This window comes from Microchirus variegatus (genome assembly GCF_963457635.1).
Source record: "Microchirus variegatus genome assembly, chromosome: 13".
NCBI classification, from domain to species: Eukaryota; Metazoa; Chordata; class Actinopteri; order Pleuronectiformes; family Soleidae; genus Microchirus; species Microchirus variegatus.
The window spans coordinates 19,569,989-19,589,178 of record NC_139814.1 but is presented as its reverse complement, the minus strand read 5'-3'; the positions used below and the strand labels follow the sequence as shown (position 1 = coordinate 19,589,178).

The 19,190-nt window shown below is 42.4% G+C and overlaps 1 protein-coding gene across 2 annotated transcripts in view; it reads right to left on the bottom strand.

The window, feature by feature from the left end:
* The window catches only part of thrb (thyroid hormone receptor beta), a 95,164-nt gene that overhangs the window by 32,362 nt on the left and 43,612 nt on the right, over positions 1-19,190 (bottom strand). For both annotated transcript variants that reach the window (XR_014592992.1, XM_083899803.1), the window contains exon 2: positions 2,157-2,223. The gene's annotated coding sequence lies outside the window, so the exon portion shown is untranslated. The remainder of the gene's footprint in view (positions 1-2,156; positions 2,224-19,190) is intronic.

The following is a 19,190-nucleotide window of genomic DNA, read 5'->3' as shown; positions in this document are numbered from 1 at the left end:
TGTTGACGTACTAAACGTTGGTGAAAATGGATTAAAATTGGCGTCCATTTTTTTTTTTTTTAAGAATTAGGGATAATAGAATACATAACAGTGGGTCAAATTGCTCAGTAGCGCCCCCCAGAGGTGAAACCCAGTAGGACAAAGCCAGAACTAAGTTGCACCAAATTTCACGAAACTAGGTGGGAACATGTCTCTCAACCCAAGACAAATTATTGTATATAAATAAATGGGATTGTCCCATTATTTATTTATTTGCCAATTCTAGCAAATTTTGTTCTAAGAAACTTGATAAATAACTGAAACCTTTTCTTTACCTCATCTTTATTTTTTCATATTTGTTACTGAAAATACTCTATATATATAACTGCACCAGCAGTGCAGACATACGATGTCTGGAGACTGGAGCGACAGACCATTAGTGTTGTTTACTGCCGCAACGATTACTCTTGATACTCTATAAATCAATGTGAGTGGGTTTTTGCTTGACAATCAAAGGAGGTTTTCAGATTTTTCAGCTTCTTAAATGTGAATATTTCCTGAATTTTTTTTTTGTTGCTCCAAACCATCTCTGTTATCCGTGATTGTTCCTGCTCCTGCGAGAAGGTTTTCAGCCCACAGTCACCGTTCTTCCAGTTCCAGAGCTGCTACGAAAACTCCCCGTCAACTCTTTGTGCCTTTCCGTTTAATTAGCCGTTATTAGGTCAGTCACACTGAGGTTTTCATGCTGCTCATAAATGCGACAGCTGGTGCTGAGTGCACCAGAACTTTCACTGCTCTTATTAAGAGGCTGACGACGCCTGAAGGAGCAGTGGACTGAGCTGTAGCTACAGGCTCAGCGCACAAAAAAATATCCGCTGATTAATTAAAGCTAATGACGTGTGCTTCATTAAAACGGCTAATGGCTATTGTGAGTAAATATCAAAAATATTCAACAACACACGCTCTGATGCGATGATTACCGTGTCTGCTACTTTTTTATCGACGTCTGATATGCTGATATACCGATATATCGGAAGTGATTGGGCCGATAACCGATACGATAAATATACAAAAAAGTCTCTTCTGTTGTGAAACTTAGTAGCATAGAAGCCAAACGGTCTGAATTTATATAGCGCTCTTCTAGTCTCGATGACCACTCAAAACCACCCGTATTGCCCGAGGACACATGGGCATGTAGAGTAGCGGAACTGGGAATCTAACCCACAACCTTCAAGTTGAAAGACGACTCGCGCTACACTGAGCTAGCGTCGCTCTGTCGAGGAAGTAGCCGCCTATTTAGCCTCCTGTCGTAGCCCTGAGTCATATTATATCGGCAGATCTTGGTGCTGATATCCGATAATTCTTTTCAAAGCCAATATTTTCCTTGGAACGCCGTAACAGGTCGGAGCCTGACTCTTCCCCAGCGTCTGCAGCTCCAAACTGTGCACATAAAAGACGGCTGGATTACAAAAATCTAATACCAGGAAATTGTGAATTCACTTTAAAAATGTGCTTCAGTGAGTCACAGTTGTTTCTTCTGCTGTCATCTGATATCTTAATCATCCTGTGAACACGATGCTGGGGAATCAGACAAGAAAAAAAAACCAAAAAAAAAAACCAGGGTTTTCTCTCAGCTCTCGAGGAAATGCGATTTCTTATTATCACACGTGTTGTTTTTACACTTTAACTGGAAAACGAGCGGCAGAACAGCCACGTGTTTAAAATATGACGAAGACAGAACGTTGCGATCGTCTGTGGTTTCCAGTTATGAAAGGATGACTCCTCGGTTTACTTCTTGGAAATGAGCACGCACACACACACACACACACACACACACACACACACACACACACACACACACACACACACACACACACACACACACACACACACACACACACACACACACACACACACACACACACACACACACACACACACACACACACACACACTGGTGAACACTCTGCTGAGTCGTAGTTATCGGTTCTCAAACGAGTCCAGAGAAACAAGCTGTGCACAGCTTTATATCCTCATATATCTCATATATGGGGATATAGGGTACATATGTTATTGTTATTGAAATCACATCACACCCAGCAAACCCAGACAAAGCGGCATTGGAACTTGTTGCTGAGAGCAAGACAATGACGACGACAACGTCGTGGAGATCTTACCAGAGGAAGTGGTGAAGTCCGACTCCAGGCAGCGCTGAGGAGCCGCTGAGCTCCTCGAGAGAAACACCTACGAAGACACAAATAAACACACGGGTCAGAACATAATCAGCCACAACAACAGTATGGAAATGTACCAACAGAAGAGGTTGAAACACGACTTGTGAAGATCTGCGGTGTGTAAAGAAAGAGTCTTGATGCAGTGGTTTTATACAAAGTACAACCTGAGGGAAATAGTATTTATGATTGTCCTACAGGTACCACCAGAGGAAGCTGGTGTACCACTTGTGGTGCTCGAAACCACAGTTTGAGAACCATGATTCAGTACACTCTTGGAAATAAAAGTGCAAAGTACAACAATATAAGGTTCTTTGGCTTGTCCTCATAGGAGAACCCTTTTTAGCTCCAGGTAGAACCTTTTAATAAAGGTTCCACCTGGAACCCTTTGGGAGGGTTCCACCAAGAACCCCTTTAAAACCCTTTATTCAGGAAAGGGGTTTTAAAGGGTTCTCTGGATCAAAATGGTTCTTATTGGAAACATTAGTGTTACCAAGAACCCTTGAAAAACTCTTTCTTCGGGAAAGGGTTTTTGAGAAGCAACTGGTTCCAGGTAGAACCTCAGCCCTTGTAGAAGGACCCTTTTGGAACCCTTTTAGGGGCGGTAAATAAAAAACATTTCAGATGAGAGACATTTCAAAACAAAAGTGACTATAAATAATGATAAATGCTTCCCAAACTGCAGCAGTGACAGCTCTACATGTGAATTATACGTCTAATTCCATGTCTTCTGCTAGTTTCTGTTGTAATTAATTTCACATTTCTGTGGATTATTCATCTCTATTCTTTGCAAACGTGATGTTTTCTACTGCACGTCCTGGAGGAGGGATCTCCTCTGTGGCTCCGTCTGAGGTTTCCCTCATTTTTTCTCCAGACTGTAAAGCCCCTCGGGGGCAAACTGCGTCCGACGCGGGGGCTGCTTCAAAAGTTTGCTCCACCGCAAGTCAAACGTGAACTCTTTGCGGCCAAAAGCATCAACTCAGATCACAATAATCCCTTTAAAGTCCCTGCGAGGCATAAACACAAGACGCATATGTAAAAGGATCATTCCTCTCAAGTGACAGCACAGGTCTTAACACCTCTTTACGAGAGCCTACTGTATGCGAGGGGGTCACAGAGCCACATCTGGCAGAAATGACCTATAAGCAACGTTTCCCTCAACAAAGCAGCCTCCCACTGAGGCTTTTAAAAGAAGCGTTTAACCTCTGGTGGTTGCCACATGTGGTCACGGCCACAAATACTTCCTCCCACGCTGCAGCAAAGGCGGAGGAATATCCCAGTATACATTTCTTCTCCCCCTGCAGACTGGAGGCCGGCGGCCCCTCAAAATGACTCAGTATGTCTTTCCATGAGTGTCAGACACACACACACACACATGGAACCCTCCCCTCCTCCTCCTCCTCCTCCTCTTTTCTTTAAGAGGTAAATGAGCGTGAATTAAAAACAGTGACAAAACAACATGTGCAGGGGAAGCAGAGGCAGTCTATGTTGAAGTCATGCAAAGTTCACGGTCACATCGGGAAAAACACTCAACAATAAAGTCATCACTCGCTTAAGAAATCTGAAGAATATGACTTTATTTCCAACTGGTGAAAATCAGGAATTTTACATCACAGCACATGTTGATCCACGTCAGGCTTGTGACTTTGTGACTTTTGTGTTTGAAATCCTTCATTCAGATTTACCTCAGTGACACAAACTGACCACACGAGGCAGCAGCGGACGCTCCTGACTTTGGTGCAGGAGAGTAAGCATTTTATAAATCCAATTGTTCTGTTTTCTAATATGAGAAACTATACTAAAAACTGAAAATATTGTTAATTGTATACACTGTAAACCAGCAGCTTCTCTTTCCTGTGAGCTAACATCGCTATACATATATGTACATATTTCCATACATATATACATATACATACATATATACATATATGTACATATATATATGTATGTAAGGCCTTGTTTAGGCCTTGTTTAGACTGAAGCCCAAATCAAACAAACCAAATCAAAGTAGTTCAAACAAAACAGGAATCTGTGCCAGTTTCTGTCCTAAATGGACTTTTATTCTGTCTTTTATGACTTCCTGTCCTGCTCTTGCCGAAGTGAAGCGCCGCGTGCCGTCACGTGGGAGCGACGGACTGACGGAACGACGACGGACCAGGCATGGAAGTGGAGACATTGACTAAAGTGGACCTGCGTCGCTTTGAAAGACACTTTGAAATCCTATCTGAGCGCACCGGGACTTTCAGATTGAAACGAGTCACATTCGTGGTTTATTAGTTCGTGGATAATGCTTCAAACCTCCGACTTAGACTGTGCTCCAGTCTAAACAAGACCTGAGACGCTCTCAATGAATATGAACCTCATCATACCTAATCCTAGTCCGAACAAACCTGGACTATCTCTTTAACTCCGTGGCGGGAGACGACTGGTCATCTCCTCAGACAGATGGTAATCACTCGTAATCAGACTTAATGGTCGCTCTAATGGTAATGCTTTTCCTCTTTCCACGGTCTGCAACACACACACACACACACACACACGAGTGTGACGCGTGAACATTTTACTGATGTGATCAGGGGAATGCAGCGGCCGCACGTCCACGAGAGGAAAAGAGAATAATTGTTGTAAAAAATACAGCGTAGCCGTAACAATACGACACAATCACGGCCTCTTTGTACGAGCAGCTCATTTGCATATTGTGCTCAGGGTCGGGGGTTTGTTGTGCATCAGATGTAATTTATTGCTCTTAACTCTGAAAAAAAAAAACAGTGTTAATATTTTACTCGTCCATTTATTTTTTCACACAGGGAGAGTGGACATTAATAAAAAAAGAGATTTTTAAAAAATCTGTAGTAAAAATATACATAGAATATTAACGTGAGCAAGAATAAACCTGTTTATCGAAGATAAAGCTGGTGAATATGATTAAATTCACACGCTGTGATACATTTACGTGGTTAACAGGTGACAATGACTTTTTATCACCAACTCAAAAAAAGAAATAAATACTACAACAGGTGTCTCTGTCTGTGCTGCACGAGAGAAAAAGAGCGAAAGTGTGTTTGTCTGGAGGAGAATAAAAAAAAAAAACAACAAAAAAACACCCACTGATACACTCTGTTACCCAGTTTCCATGGTGATCCGAGTTATATTTGACAAAGTGACGCAATTTTTTTTTTTTTTTTTACAGCTTGTACTTTTGCTCTTCAGCCTCCTACTCGCCCTTCAGTGCAGCGAGGTGAGCTCATTCATGCATTCACCTCGCTGCACCGGAGACACGCGAGGTCACATGACCGCGAGACCAGCGTGAGAAGACGAAAGACGACGACGACGACACAAAGTCACCCGAGACGCTGTTTCTCTGCTGGGATTACGTAGATGTAAACGAGCGCCACGTGTGACCTAAAGACAGTATTTGTGTATGCAAAAATGCCGTCGAAGCAACTGGTGGGTTGTGGGCCAAAACGGGGCCGCCTGGTAGATGAATGTAAATTGTCTGCTTTTCTTCAAAGCTACGCAGAATTCAGATGCTTTTATTGTGAAAAACGATGAACTGAGACAAAGAGCGATTTTGAGACACTAATAAGATTCAAGTGAATCTCTTAAATTTGCTGTTTCTGTAGAAGAAAGGAAGAGAGTTTAAATGAGATGATGGATGGTGTTCTAAAAAAAGGTTAAATCACGTCACTGTTAAAGCAGATGGCCCTGATTTAACAGCGACAGAGTCATTGTGATTGTGTGGTTAAATGTCTTGTTGCGGCGAGATCGGTGGCTCTCTCCACTGCCCCCTACAGTCTGTTAGAGGAAAACCAGGCTTTGCACGTCCTCAGAATCATGCTCGTGCGAGAAACACAAATTGCAGTTAACGGAGGAAGAGAAAACCACTGTTTGACCAAGTGAAATTCTGCTTTAACATTCTGTACAAACACGTCATAAAGAGACGTTCAGCTGCTTTGGTCCCCACTAAGATGTGTATTTACATACATATATATATATATATATGTATACGTATACATGTGTGTTACTGTAGAGCTTAGTGGGAGACATACAGTTTAATAGTGTGGTCGTGCTGAGAGTAAAATGATGCGTCATTGGAGAGCTGTGGATGAATAAGGGGACAAAAATGCATCTTTTTGCTCTTCTAACTTTACACACACACACATGCACATGCAGAGCGAGACGCAGAGGTTTGTGCAGCTATTCTTCTGAGGACACTGCATTGACCACCGTCTATACATTTTAGGACAAACTAAACCTTAACCATAACCAGTTAATGTCAAACACTAACTTTAACCACAAACCCCCACGATTCAAATCGTATCCCTAAACAGAAGCAGCTCCTCAGAAATGACGTCCTGCCTCATTCGGACCAGGTTTTGGTCTCTATGAGGAAGACTGGTCCTGACAAGATCAGTGTTTATGGCAGAACACACACACACACACACACACACACACACTGCTGCCTTCACCTCTCTGAGTGAGCGTGGGTCACATCAGGACAATGCACCGGCTCTCAGACTCTATTTGCATCAATACAAGGTTTTTTTTCCTCTCTTTTTTTTTTTTTTGCCTCATGGACACCGTTTCAGGGCCAGAATGAAAAAAGTATTAAAAAAATATAAAAAGGAGGAGAGGGAGGAGAGGGAGGAGAGGGAGGAGGAGGAGGAGGAGGGGGGGGGCTTTTTTCAAATTGATGACAGCAGTAGACGCTGAGGGAAACCATTGAAGGGAGCAGAGGAAGAAGCATCGAGCATCTCTCTCTCTCTCTCCGTCTCCACCCCTTCCTCCTCCTCCTCCTCTTCCTCCCCGGCATCAAAAGCGCGTGCTCGTCCTGAGCTGACACACAGCTCCAGATCGCTGCTGCAGTGCATGCTGGGTAAGAGAGGACAACTCAGGACACGGGCAGGGACTTTAAGGATACTGCAGTAAGCTGTTCACATGGAGAGAGAGAGAGAGAGAGGATGCGGAGGGAGAGGAGGTTGGGAGGGGCGGCGAGAGGAGGAGGAGGAGGAGGGGAAGGAGACAAAAATACTGACGAGACCAGCGAAGGATGGAGGAATTCATCTGAGAAAATATTTTAAAAAAAATGTTTGACGCAGCTTTTGATTCGTCTCCTCTCGCTCGTGTCAGTCGTTGGATGAAAACGCGCCTTTAACACAAACGTATTTGATAAAATAAAGAGGATTTTTCTGTATCCTGATCCGTCTTTTGCTTGATTTCCGACCGGGACGACATGAAATATTAGAGAGAACTTATTTTTAGTCGCAGGCAGGAAGTGATTACAATTACAATTTAATATTTCACGTTATCACATTTTTAACAAGACTGAATGAAGTGGAATATGAATATAATTACACTGATGCTGCAAATATAGCAGCATACTTTACCTGATAAATTACCCTGTTCATTTTTAATTAGCACATTTGTGATGAATTGATTAATTTATCAAGTCGAATAAAAAAATTAAATAAATGCTTGTGATAATCGAGTTTGGTTAAACAACACTTTCAGGTGATGTCAAACAGAGAAAATAAGGAAATGTGTTTTCTTTTCATGTTTAAATAATGAGCCGCGTCAAAATAAAGCAGATAAATTATTAAAAATAATCTTTTACATGTTCACATCTTTGTCTCCCAGTTACAGACTCGTGTCTGAGTGAAAAAATTGTTTTTTTGTAAACTAAATAAGCTCCAGAGAGAAAATCAACATTTATTTTTTAGATCGCAGGGACACATGAATCTGCTGCTGCTGCCTCGTGTGGACAGTTTGTGCCACTGACAGCTGTAAAACTGAACAAAGAATGACAAACATCAAAGTCACCAAAATAACACGTTTGAACTGCGTCGACAGGGGGCGCTACCTCGGTTGTGTGTGTGACATCAGCTACCTGAGCTCTAATGCTAACAAAGGCTAACGCGAGAGAAGTGCGATGAACTCCCAGACTTCCGTGTTCCAATGTAAATGGAATGCTTTGTTGATGCCAAATACAAGGATTTTCAAGGACTTTCCAGGTCCAATTCCCTAAAATTCAAGGACAGAATGTGCTGACATAGCTTAAAGATGGGCATCTTCGTCCATGGCGTCCATTTTTTTTTATTGACTTGCAGCACGCTCTGCATCTGGACAAGTGATCGTCAATGGGATCTTGTTCAAAGTCAGTCTTTGTCATTTTCTTTGGTGAGACGGAGATCTTGAAATTTTCATTTCCCAGGCATCACGTAATTTGTTCTGCGCGGAATCTCACGTCAACCACGGACAGACAACGTCCACAACAGCGCTAGTAATCATGACTCCACGTTTGTCCTGCGTAGGCCTTGTCTACGAACGTCAAGCAACGCTGGGTTTAAAACAGTAGGTGGCGTCGTAACAAACAAGGGAGACTTTGCCTAAAATATCAACTTCACTTCTTTCTTGCACAAAAATTCAAGCACTTTCAATGACCCATGTCTATTTAGGGCAATTTCCCAAAACTTTCAAGGGTCTCACGATGCTTAAGGTGTCCTCACGCTGACTACTGTATAAGAATGTATGTGTGTGTGTGTGTGTGTGTGTGTGTGTGTGTTAGCTTGTCCTGAGAGACAGACAGACAGACAGAGGACATGTCCACTGGTGTGTGTCAGCACTGATCAGCTGCTGCCGCTGATCCCCAACGGTGACACTGACCTAGGCCGAGCCACAGGGAAGCCGGGCTCACACCAGACCACGGAGCAGCTGTGCCGTCCGTCTCACCACTGACCCAACCATCATCATCATCATCATCATCAACATCATCAGATCAGTGTCACATCCATCTTCATACATTACTGTCACCGCGGCAGCGACAGAGCGAGGGCGAGAACAGGAATCTGCATGGCTGCTGCTCACGGTTATTTTTGTATCTGTTTTCAACAAATTAAAGACGATGTTTAAGGTTTTCAAGTGTGGTCGTTGAACCTGAGACACAGACAACTAAAAACTAAAACTCTGTAATCTATCAAATCTATGTCTACTTAAAGGTCCTCTGTGTACAATTCAGAGAAAATCAAACTTTTCAGAAGTCTACATTCACCTGATTGTGTGAATTTTAGTTTTTAATATAATGCAGGAGCAGGGTCAGCACTACAGAGGCGGCCATTTTGGTCCGCCATGTTTCTACAGTAGCCCACAGTGGACAATCTAAACATCATTTTGAGTTTCGATGTGACCTGAAGGCTGCACGTATGTTACACACGTCTCTCACCAAAGCCCGTAGACAAAATCTGCTTTTAAAAATCAACAACACCTGTACGTTGACTTGTGTTATTTTGTTTCTTCGGTGTTTGAAATCCTTTGCGTGGATTCACGTGAGAAACAAAAGGTCAGTGAAGGAGGCAGCAGTAGAACAGGATAGAAAAGGATCATTTTTTACAAGAGATTAACAAGAAGATAAAGCAACACAAAATATTCTTAAAAAATTTCAAAAACCTGACGGTTATAAATTCAGCCACAGTTCAGTGGAGACTCACCACCTCATGTAGAAGCAACAGAAACGTTCACACATTTCATGTGGTTCAACAAATCAATAACCAATGAAGCTTGTTCCATAATTTACCAGCAGCTGGTCACTGTTTTCAGTAAACACACCTCGAGCTGCTGCTTTTCTTTAGGTTATTTCAAGACGTGGATCTGGACACGAGGACCAAGGCTACAGCAGGTGTTTTTTTGTGTGTGCAATCCAACGATTAAAAAGTACATTATACACAGAAACATCCACAAAGTTTTGGAAACAGATTTAGTGAAAAAAGTCACAGGTGAAACAGCGACGTCATCGTGTTTTCCACTGCCTGATGCTTATGTCGTTATTGCTTATATATAATTATTTTATATTGTTGTGGTGCTTTTAATGACACCAGACTGGAGAACAAACAGCAACCAGCTGTTCCTCTCATTAAAACTTTGTTTAAAATGAACCCTGGATTCAGAAAAATAGCTCATAGTTAAACTTTTAAAGGCACCTTCAGTGCCGACTGTGCCGTGAGCTCTCCTGGTTTGTCCTCTGCACCGAGGCGAGGGAGGACAAAGAGATTTCAGCTCCTCACTTCAAATCTAACACCCTTTTCACTCTACCACACCAAAGTCCAGTTTTTTACATCATATTATGCCCTGATATAAAAAAAAATCATTGATTTTCTCTATGGGATTTGGTGTAAATAAACAATAGGTTTATTTCCTTATCTTTAAACAAAGTGGTGGTAGCTTTTCTGTGCAACAAACCAAAAGCAGTAGTGTAGGAAAAACCTCATTTTTAAATATCATTAGAGCGTGTACTGCTGCTCCATGCCGTCACGTGATTTCTGACATTTCACCTGAAGCAGGTGTGGCAAAGTTAAAACTGCGAACTACGCGAAAACTCTTTGTTCTTAACTATGTTTGATCCACGAGGAAAAAGCCTTCTGTTCAGTCTGAAACAAACTGCAGCTCATGTTGGGAAGTTTCCTTCCACAGCTGCCTCCTGGGACAAAAAAAAAAAAGGAGGGACTGATAAATAATTGCATCACCAGATGGAATTTTTTTTTGACATGATTTGTCACACATCTGAGCTACAGACAGGTCCTGAGCGCTCAATTGTTAAGACAAACCGAAATCCATAGCAACTCACGCCCTTCCTTTCCCGATGTCTTCCCCACAGCGTCAGCTGAGCTGTTCCCGAGAGACGGAGCTACAAGCAGAGGGCGAGACTACGAGCTGACCTAAATCACAAAGAGCCTCACGAGAAGTCACAAGTCAACGCGATACTTTGTCGTCAAAGATGGTCGATGAAACAAGAGCAATGATGTGATCACATGTTATGGTTATGAATGTTAATGATGGCACATTAACATTTTGTCCTGTCTGATACCAACACCGATATCTCAAACTCGAGTATCAACTGTCATTTAAGACAAATTCACTTTGGAGGCTGTTAAAAAACAAACTTTAGCTGTCATTTGAAAGACAATAACAGATATAAAAACAGCCCAAAACAACTAATAAAGCTGCTGCTAATTCTTATTGACATATATCAGTCTGCGCACAGTGAAGCATCTGACCGATTACAATATTGTATATCAGCTAATTTTTTTTTTCAAACTTAAATCGCAGAGTTGACCAACCTTAACCCTTATCATGTGACTCTGATCTGTGTTTGTGCTTTTATTTTGCTACTTTTGACTTCTTGTGTGGTTCTGTGTACTTTGGACAACTTTTAATCCCGCCCCCTTGTTAATAGCCCCGCCCACATACAGCCCCGCCCCTTCTTTTGCCATTTGCAGATGGATGCTACCGACACATAATCCAGTCTCTAACGAAGTGAGAGGTGTTTGAATGTTGTCGTTTGTTTAATTAAATACATTATGATGCGATCCACACGGCGGGTTAGTGGCTAGCACTATTGCCTCACAGCAAAAAGGGTCCAGGGTCGTGACCCGGTTTCTAAGGCGACTAAAACGCCAAATATCTTCAAAGAAAACAGGACGTGATGTAACATCTGCTGTGATTTTAACGGCAACTGTGGTGACTCAGCACATACGCGTGTAACATTCAGCTGAATCGTGTTCTCTTGTTATTAACGATAACACAATCCCTGAAAGCACAATGCGTGCACTATAATCCGTCTGTGCTGTAACACAGTGTCGTCTGGCAGTGACATGGCCTCTGTCCTTAATCTGAACCTGGAAAGCTTGGTTCCTCTGCACGATGTCGTGACTCCGTGACTGTGGTGGAGGCTTTTTGCTGGTGGAGGAAGGGATTTTGCAGTTCTGGACACAGCAATAATGAATTCAGGAAGTGACGTTTTGTTGTATTTTTAACCTTCAGAGACTGTAAATACTTGACTGGTAAAGAGTTAATTTAATCCATTTTGTCTAAGCCATAATTGTTTCGTATACTTGACACAAACAAGGGCGATAAAACAGTCCGGCCGTGCACCTCAAAGCTGAGCCTATTCATAGAGCACACACCACCGCACTGTAAAAGCTCGGCTCTGACAGAAAGTTTTCTGAGGAACAAATGTTTTGCTCATTAGTCCTGGTGGTTGAACTCTTCCGGCTATTTTCTGCCTCGCAGTTTCGCAGAACTGCCCAGTTCACTGCAGCAAACACTCGCTTTTTTCCAGGGACGGGAGGGAACCGGGACGGAAGCCAGATACCGAGCCAGGTTGCACTTATTCTCAATAAGGTGACACCGTGCGAGCGATGAAGACGAACCTTTTTCGCAGGTGGGCAAGAAGGAGTTAGCTGCAGCATAGCGGGCGGTCAAACCGGAGGTAAGTACAGCGTGTGGTCTGAAATGACCGTGGGACCATCACACGCCAACACGTGGGCAGATTTTTCCGCTTGGCAAGTGAACGTCAGTAGTCCTTCTGCCACAGTGATGTGTAAATGTTTGTACGAAAATAGTCACGTCATAAAACTTAATCCTGGGAGCCACACGCACACGCGCTCTGAAAGAAGAACTGCCCTGACTTTGTCTCTGGGAGTTCTTTTCTAGAAAATATGGGAGAAGAGCTTTGTTCTGCCCTTGACCTGCTTTTGGTGCCAAGGAAGTGGGCTGGTAACTGGACTGGTCAAGGGCATGGGGTGCCCAGACACAGATACATGCATCTGGATTGACTTTTTATGTAATCCAAGGACTTTTCAATGGATTTCCAGGACCAATTCCCTCAAATTCAAGGACTGAATGTGCTGACACAGCTTAAGATGGGAGTACAACTTGCTTCGTCCATGACATCCACTTTTATCGATTTGTGAAGTTGAGAGTCCTTGGGATCTTGGCCAAATTTTCTTTGGTGAGACAGAGATCTTGGAGTTTTAATTTCCCAGACATCACGTCATCATTTTTGTTCCTCTTGCTTAACGTTACTCGGTCATTGTTGTGAATGGAATCGCAACCCTAACCCTAACCCTAACTCTAGTAACTATGACTCCACATAGGCCTCGTCTTCATCAAGCAACGCAGGGCATGAAACAGCAGGTGGCGTCGTAAAAAAACAAGGGAGACATTGACCTAAAATATCAACGTCACTTCTCTCTTGCACAGAATTCAAGCACTTTCAATTTCCAAAAACTGTCAAGGGTGTTGACCATTTTCAAAGGATTTCAATGACCAAGCATGGATCGGTAGGTGGCGTTGAAACAAAAAATATCAACTTAACTTCTGTCGATGAGCCATGTCTATTTGATGCGATTTTCACAAGGATTTCCAGGACCCGTGGGAACCCTGTGTAATGTCAAATCCACTTGGAGTAACAAACTTACTCCAGAACAAAATGCCCATACTTTGCCTCTTATGGAGTCATTTTTACTGCTTTTCAATCTTATCCCCTCATCAACAATCTGACCACATCAGTAAATAGTCTGTGCTTGATGACCCTTCACTCTCACCCCTAGTGGCAGAAACCCGTAAGGGCAGGTCTTCCACCAGTGTACATGCATGTGTGTGTGTGCGATTGTTCTACTCATGCGTACACAATCTCACATTCCATCCCAGAAGCGAGGAAGTCCTTCCAGCTTTGGGGCGATGGGTCGTAAATGTGCGACCTCACATAACCTCGAGCAAAGTTTCCATGGTTACCGACTTCGTTCTTTGCGGTTCTGTTCTGACCGAAACAACAGCGCTCGCGTTTTTTACGACACAAGGACAAGAAATTACGAGCGAGCTTTAAAAGCTTAAAAAAAGGATAAAGCAAACATAACAAGAGTTCAATCCAAATGCTGATAATGATGTACTGTTATCAGGCAGTGCATGACAAGAATCTCCACTTTTCTCTCTGTGACATAAGAATAAACGTCTTAAAATAGAACTTTAAGTAGAACTGAAAGAATGTATTATGTGTTTTGGAATAATTAAGTGTTTTATTTCAACTAAATAGAACAAGTTATATAAAAAAAAAGAGGAGGAACAAAGGATGAAATGATGAGAAACTGGTGTGAATAGATCATTGTGTAAAAGAAGAGCTGCTCCATGTAACTCAATAAGAGAAAGATGTATGTTGTTGTAACTTGATGTGACTCCGTGTGTGTGTGTGTGTGTGTTCTCAGTGATAGAGTTTGCACAGAGAGTGAAAAAAAAAAAGCTGTCAAACTGCAAATAGGTCAGTAATAGGCACTCTAGGATTTTCTACAGAGATGCTGATTTTGATTGGTCGCTTTCCACGTCTCTGGGGCAGGAACCTGGATACCACACAGGCTCAACCCTCACGAGCTGAAGGAAAACTCTCACACACACACACATGCAAACACAGACACACAAATAATGACGGCATATGGAACACAGTGGACGATTAAATTAAATTGTTCCTCATAAAAAGAATCCAACGTCCAGGCATTCACACACACACACACACACACACACACACACACACACACACACACACACACACACACACACACACACACACACACACACACACACACACACAGTAAAGTGTAAACATACACAGTGTGTGAGTGCAGGTTTGCACAGATTGTTTCATTTGTTGCATCTGTTCAAATCAAATATTTATAATGCAGGAAATTGCAGCACACGTTTAAAAAAAAGGTGCAGTGTATAACATTCACAGAACATACTACAATATAAGTGTATGACTGCTGTAGATGTTAATAACAAAAACAGAGTCGGTCTTTTGTTGTCCTCCAAAAAGCTAACCCAGTAGTAACAAATATACTGAATAGCCACCAGGGGGCGACTCCAGGGGTCGCAACAAGAACTGTGTTGGAATGAATGTTTATGCAAAGTGTAAAAATGCGCTTCTACGACTATTATTTGATTTATGTCAGTAAACAGTTTTCCTGAGGAATCACTAGATTTAGCTCTTATATTATATTATAAAACAGTAGTTACCTGGTTTATTGTGAATTTTGTGTTTTCGAAGTGCAAAATTAAAAATCTGAAGCTTAAACCAACAAAGAAAAAGACGGAGGAGAAGATTGAGTATGGGTCTGGGAAAGGGGCGTGGCCTGTGGACGTCAAATCAAAAGGCTTCTGTAAGCATGTATTGGACAGACCTACAACCACCGACATGACCAACGGTCAGAATGACGCACGCAGAGCGACGGGAAAACGTGCTTGTTGTCGTTTTTCTCGACGTGCTAACGACTTTGGGAGCGACCATGGAAGCCACAGCTGCTCTTTAGTGGATGTCGTCGATTGTGAAGTTCACCTCCGAGTTCACCATTTAGAAAAAGCATGCAGTAAAAAAAAACTATCCCGTTTTATATTCACGTCCAGTCAAGAATTCGACGTGTAACGGAAAGACTCAATCAAAACTGCGACGACACTCGACCGTCACTAAAGCGGAGGCTGAATTCCTCAGATTGCCGACGCGGTCGGATGCAGCGGGTGGTCAGGCCGTCCCTGTGCACGCTGGCCTCGTCTCCGCCCAACAGCTGGGGCCCCGGCAAGATTGATTTCTCTGACCCCGAAACAACGCTCAGCCTTTCTCAACAGCTGGATCAGCAAACAGGCAGAGGAGCTCTGCACAGTTACAGCTGTTCGTTTACTTCAAAAACACAGCGAAGGGTGTTTTCTGTGGAAACTCAGTGGATGTATCTACACTTTATGACAATGTGATGGCGTATTTTTGTGTTTCGAATGGTTACTTTTACTATTACACAACAAAGGTTTCTACATTTTCTTTATTCCTACCATCTAACAGGACCACACAGATATTGAAATAATGATGGATTCACTGAAACTCTCTGGATTATCTCAGGTATTTTCTAATCAACAAATTCCTCGAGATTAGATACGATCGACAACATAAACACAGGTGCAACCACAATCGTAATCGTTATGAATAATGACATCGATGATAGATAAATGACATTAATAATAGCCCTTGGCTAAAAATCACATGACAAGCTTAAGCAAATAAAATTGATTTTACAGGTGACGGTTCGCACACTTACAGTCACAACCCATTTTAGACGACATGTATTTAAAAAAAAAAAAAAAGTTCAACAATAAAATCATTCTTGTAAATTCAGAAACATTGTCCAGCAGCCATTATTTTCATTATTATTATTATATACTGCATACTGCACATGTAGGCGGTGCTACACTCATCAAACCTGTACTTTTGGATCATGGGAACAATACACAACTCCTTATATGGACATCCTGGAGGTGTGTGTGTGTGTTTATAGGTCACATATTCAGGCTTCTTACGTGTTGATTCATTTTATGATTTGCATTTTTAGTAGTGATATAAAGTAGCAAGAATTGTGCAGAAGTCGCAAAAACAGACCGTTTTTTCTTTTGTTTTTGTTCACAAAACGAGTACCTTTTCATCAGATCAGCTAGGTTGTGTTGAAAAAATTGATATAATTCACTCTATATAGCACATACTGTACGTTTTAACGCAACAACGGGAAAAAAAGCAGCGGAAACGCCCTGTGTTCCAAGGGTTAAAGACACCAAGATAAGCTTTGCAACAGCAAATGGAAAGAAAACCAATAAAAAGTCACAGCACATACATCAAATCTAGGAATTCAAAGCTCCGTTGGCAAAACGGCGTCGTCTGTGAAGAACACACTCAGAGCTGGAGGACCAGCGGACTGACCCCCGCGATACGGAGCCACTGTAGCGTTCCGTCTGCTGTCAGACGAAACACGAGAGGATGAAGAAGGAGCAGAGCCCAGAGGGCAGGAAGCCAAATTTAGTGGCGAAGAAAGGGGAAGTGGAAGAAATAGAAGCAGAACAAAAGATTCCTCGGCCTCGGCTTCCACCGCTGCAGACGCAAGTCAAGAGGGTGAAGAATGAGGTTTTGACACTCAACACCCAGCTTTGAAGGTGTGTCACCGAGTGGGAACCAGAATGCCCTCAACTCTACAACTACGGAAATGAAACAGGTTGGTGAATAGAGGCAGCCGTTGACTTCCATTCATTTGGTAAAACCTACACATAAATATAACTAGTTAATGCCTAACCCTAACCCCAACCCCAACCCTAACCCTAACCACAAGTTCTACCTCCATGAGGACGACCGGTCCTGACAAGGTCAGAGTTTTAACTGGAAAAACCTACTTAAATTATAATAAAACATGTGCACACGCATGCACAATAGTTTGACTTTGACTAAATCTCTCAAACGCTTTCTTCTTGACCCCAAAACTAAGTCGAGAAGCAGATGTGAACGAATCACCTCCTGAAAAGGGGTCCCAAACAAAGGCTTCTACTTCACTATAGTCTATTGAATGTATTCTATTTAAATAAATTACATTTACGGATGATGTTACTACTCAGATAATGGACAGATATATATATTTAAATCCTACAATGTGACTGTGAAAAAGTAAATGAAAATCAGCCGAAGCATGTTAGCCTTAGAGTCATGTTGTGGGCTCTTTGTTTCCTCTTTGTGGGAGATAATAAGAATATCCGTGACACAGTGGGAGAATTTAAATGTCTTGTAGATGGCAAATGCATCAGCACATATGCGTCGTCAACAGCTTCATCGTTAAAAAGGCGCAAAAACACGGAAAAATGGGGTATCGTGCCTTCCCTAATTAAGTTAAAAACAAAACACTGAAGGATATTTTTCAGACTAAAATACGCCGCTTTTGTTTTACTTTGTCTAATCATGCCGACACCACATGACCTCCTGCTCTCAGAGCGATAAAACCCACAAGAAAAATGCACAAAAACACACATTTATGCAGAGTTGATGGGGGGATGCTGTTCACACGCAGATAAAACAACTGTCACACAATAATCATCAGAAAACAACCGCTCTTGTGTTCACATGATGAAAATATTCCAGGCATTTTAATCACCAGTGTTGTATTTAAATGCTTGTGTGCATGGTCAGGAAAAAACATCCTGGGTCGAGTCCTGACAAAGTGAAACTTTGTTACAGCTGCTTTCAGACGTGTTCACTGAATCTTTAGACGTTTTCTGGAGACTTTCCAGAGCGACTGAGAGTGAGAAAGTTCTTCTCCAGCAGGAAAAGCTCTGTATAATTCACTGAAGCTGTGTTTTCAGCATGCGGAAATGTCTTCATGACGACTGGAATTTACAATTTCGTTGTTCACGCGGACACAAAAGGAAACGATCGGACTGTGGTGCTCGGTGTTCAGTCGGAAGTAGAAGCAGAAGATGGAAAATGGTCACTTCTGACCCGTTTCCATCGTAAAAACAAATTCTGCTCGTCCTCACACTGTCCTCCTCTTCCTCCTTCTCTTCTTTTGGAATGGACATAGAGCAGCAACAGAACGGAAACAACGGAGAATCAGACATGTGACTGCACATGACCAGGAAGTCATGATCAGATCGACTGTTTACATGAACACGTTTCGTTTCGTCACAAACTCTGGAGAACGTCCGCAGATTTGCGTCCAGATGTTCTCCAGAAATTCGAAAATGGTTCTTGACAGTCAGACTTTTCCATCATCCAGTTCTAGCTCTACTCGGCTCAACTCGACTCGACTCGGTTTGGTATCAGTCACGTCGTTTTCCAGGACTTCATTGCTCCTCCTCAAAGTGGGCGGGGTCGTCATAGCATGGCTGCAGGAAACTGCTGTGACGCGGTTTTTATACGCAACACAAACACACAAAACTAGTGAAGTTGTTTTCGTTGTAATTGAGTCATTAGAATCAGTTCATTTAAAAGATTTGTTAACAGAACCGTTCAGTACTTTTTTTAAAGGAGTCATGTTATATCCTATTTCTCCAAGTTAACCTTGTTCCCTGGTAGCAGCAGTTAGCATTTGTAAAAGTGATCATTTGCAGGCTCTAGCAGGCACATTGTCGTCATATATAACATATGTCCACTGGACAGATAAATCCTCTGAGGCTGGAAGTTTGTGTAGTACTCTGTGCTGCACTGTGGAGCCAAGAAGAGAACTTTTCACGGACTTTGCGGACTTCTGGTTTTCGGATACCGTTGCCCTCGCCAGCACTCTCGCATGTTTTATGGACAAAGCAGAGCTCCGTGAGACAACAATTCCAGGAATTTAGCATCTTGTGACGTCCCAATGAGCACGG